Here is a 3,118-nt window from a genome sequence, read left to right as displayed (position 1 = left end):
CTCTCTCTCTCTCTATATATATATATATATTTATGCATCATATCTCTCTCTCTCTCTCTCTCTCTATATATATATATATATATATATATATATATTTATGCATCATATCTCTCTCTCTCTCTCTCTATATATATATATATATTTATAGATCTTAATGAATAGATAGATAAATCTTATTTCATTAATAGTTTTTTTTATTCAAGATATGAAGAAGATTTGTATAAGAGTACGAGAGATTTTTATAATTTCTTCCATGTTTAATATGAAGTTAACTTGTAACATTTTAAAAAATATTAATAATATATATAGAGAGAAAGAGAGAAAAAGATAGTTTCTACTTCCAAATATAAAAAAGCATGTGTTAACATTTTAATATCAAAAATGTGTATCATAAATTAAATATTTTAATGTCTATTGTATATATACCATATAAAACGAGGGGAAGGGAGATGGAAATAGGAGAAAGGAAAGGGAATAAGCAATAAGAGAGAAGAAAGAAGAATAAGAGAAAAGGAGGGAAAGGGAGATGGAAATAGGAGAAAGGAAAGGGAATCCAGTGGAAAAAAAAAGGGGAAAGGAAAGGGAATAAGCAATAAGAGAGAAGAAATAAGAATAAGAGAAAAGGAGGGGAAGGGAGATGGAAATAGAAGAAAGGAAAGGGAATCCAGTGGAAAAAAAGGGGAAAGGAAAGGGAATAAGCAATAAGAGAGAAGAAATAAGAATAAGAAAAAAGGAGGGGAAGGGAGATGGAAATAGGAGAAATGAAAAGAAATAAGCAATAAAAGAGAAGAAATAAAAATAAGACTCGTATCCTCATTTCTTCTCTTATTGCTTATTCCCTTTCCTTTCTCCTATTTCCATCTCCCTTCCCCTCAAAAGAAAATAAAAGCTTACTATTTTGATAAAAACTTCCATAAACCCATCTTAACTCAATTCCTTTATAAATATAAATACAATGTGCAAGCATTATTTTGAACGTGTTTCTTGAAGGAAAACATAAATCTTCCGCCAAATAATCAAACGAAACTAAATATAAAATTAAAAAACTATGGTCATCGTAACATATATCTTCCCGAAAATAACAAAAAACCGACCATATCTTCCCGAAAATAACGAAAACCGACCAACCTCGTTTGACTGGAAGGCACTTGCTCCCTTTTTTTCTAAAAGTTTAATGATTTGGAACGTGTTTCTTAAAGAAAAACATAAATCTTCCACCAAATCATCAAACAAAACTAAATATAAAATTAAAGAACTAAAAACATAAATCTTCCACCAAATAATCAAAGGAAACTAAATATAAAATTAAAAAACTATGGTCCTGGTAACATATATGTTCCCGAAAATAACACAGACAGACCAACCTCGTTTGACTGGAAGGCACTTCTCCCCTTTTTCTAAAAGTTTCAACGAGTCTAGCCTTTCCCCTCCTCACAAATATGGGTGGGTCCTACAAAGTACGTACTTGCACAGCTCACCTTTTGGCATATTAAATACTTTTCAAAAGTTTTACTGAATCTAGTCTCCACCAGAAAGACTCCTACAAATTACGTGCAGAATTAAACTTACCCCAGATAGAACCACTGCCAAATTTAGCAAAGCGTAGAACACCGTCTTTGTACACTTTCTGCCCACCTTCGTATATTGATATTTAAAGTCCTTTTTTTTATAGCGATGTTACGTTTCCCAGTAACGCACGCTCCAGATACTACGCTCTAACACTCAACCTGGCATACCTTCCAACCTCCTCTTCTATAAATTCACCATCACGATATGTTAATTCTGCAAATATTTATCTAACGTCGTATATGTTCACTGGGGGTCATTATTTTCATTTTTATTACATAGCGTTTTCCATTTTTAACTAGAGTTTGCGTCGCCAAATATGGAGAAGCGCGATGCCCGTGCTTTGCCAGAGGAAGATCGCAAAAAAAAGGGTCGTCAATTTAAGGGAATCCGAATGCGAAAATGGGGGAAATGGGTGTCTGAAATTCGGATGCCGAAATCGCATGAGAAGATATGGCTGGGATCCTATAATACCGCCGAGCAAGCCGCCCGTGCTTACGACGCCGCTGTGTATTGTCTGAGAGGAGCCGCAGCCAAACTCAATTTTCCAGAAACCGTGCCGGGTATTCCGTCTGCGTCTTCCCTTTCCCGGCAGCAAATTCAGCATGCAGCCGCCAGATATGCCATGGGTGAAATCCCTTTGATTTCGCCCTCTCTGCAAAATAATGAGGTGACGGAGAAGCCCGCATCATCGTCACGATCTTCTTGGAATTCAGAAACGGATTTGTTGAGCAACAGTGAGAAGTTTTCCAAGGAGCTGGACTTCGATTTGTGGGAATCTATGTTTAGCGGTCAAGACTGCTTCAGTTTGGACAAACTACCGCCCATTGAAGAAGCGTCGGCGTCTGAGCTCATTCCGCCTTGGCAGAAGCAGCAGTAGAAGAGTCGGAATAGCGGTCCATCTTCCTGGAACCGACGGAGCTGTGGAAGTTCCGAGATATTTGTATTAGAAGAGTCCGGAATAGCGGTGCATCCTCCTGGAAGCGACGGAGTTGTGGAAGTTTCGAGATGTTTGAATTACTTACAGTGACGAGGCTGAAAGGCACATCCGTGTTCTGAAATCCCAAGTGGGCCCAAAATCGCCATTTTGTAGCGTGTTGGCCGGCAGCAGCGTGGCGTCAGTTTCGAACCTGCGACTGCGCCATGGCCCACTAGAAGTCGGGGGCGGGTAAAGCCCGGGAGGGCGACTGTTCGAATCACAAAAACTTGAATATGTTTTCGAATGCTTCGTATTATTTAACGGGCAACCGTCGTAATGTTTTGCCCCCTTTGATTTTACAATTGTTAATGGTATAGTCTTTTTATTTATATTATTTTATTTAACGAGGTTTTTTTGTTTTGTTTTGTTTTTGTTATTAATGAGATGTTTTTTTGAAAGGGAGAAATTGTATTTGGAATAGCATTCAAGTATGGTCTTATTTAGGATTGGACCATGAAATGTCGTAGCCTAAGGAATTGCTTGGAAAGTTATGGAAATTCCGGTCATATTTAGAGAAAATTCCGCAAGGATTTTTGTAAATCCAAGTTATAGTTGTTAAACTTCAAAATTTTA

General features: G+C 37.2%; 1 pseudogene; it reads left to right on the top strand.

Moving 5' to 3' along the window:
- The first annotated feature begins 1,796 nt into the window (after positions 1 to 1,796).
- On the top strand, positions 1,797 to 2,884 carry LOC149176310 (ethylene-responsive transcription factor ERF011 pseudogene; annotated as a pseudogene).
- Positions 2,885 to 3,118: the final 234 nt, after the last annotated feature.

Source organism: Pinus tabuliformis, chromosome 4_1 (assembly GCF_031772625.1).
Source record: "Pinus tabuliformis cultivar Carrire ecotype Pingquan chromosome 4_1, CPIR1, whole genome shotgun sequence".
NCBI classification, from domain to species: domain Eukaryota; kingdom Viridiplantae; phylum Streptophyta; class Pinopsida; order Pinales; family Pinaceae; genus Pinus; species Pinus tabuliformis.
Note: the sequence above shows the minus strand (reverse complement) of the source record. Positions and strands in the feature narration are given on the sequence as shown.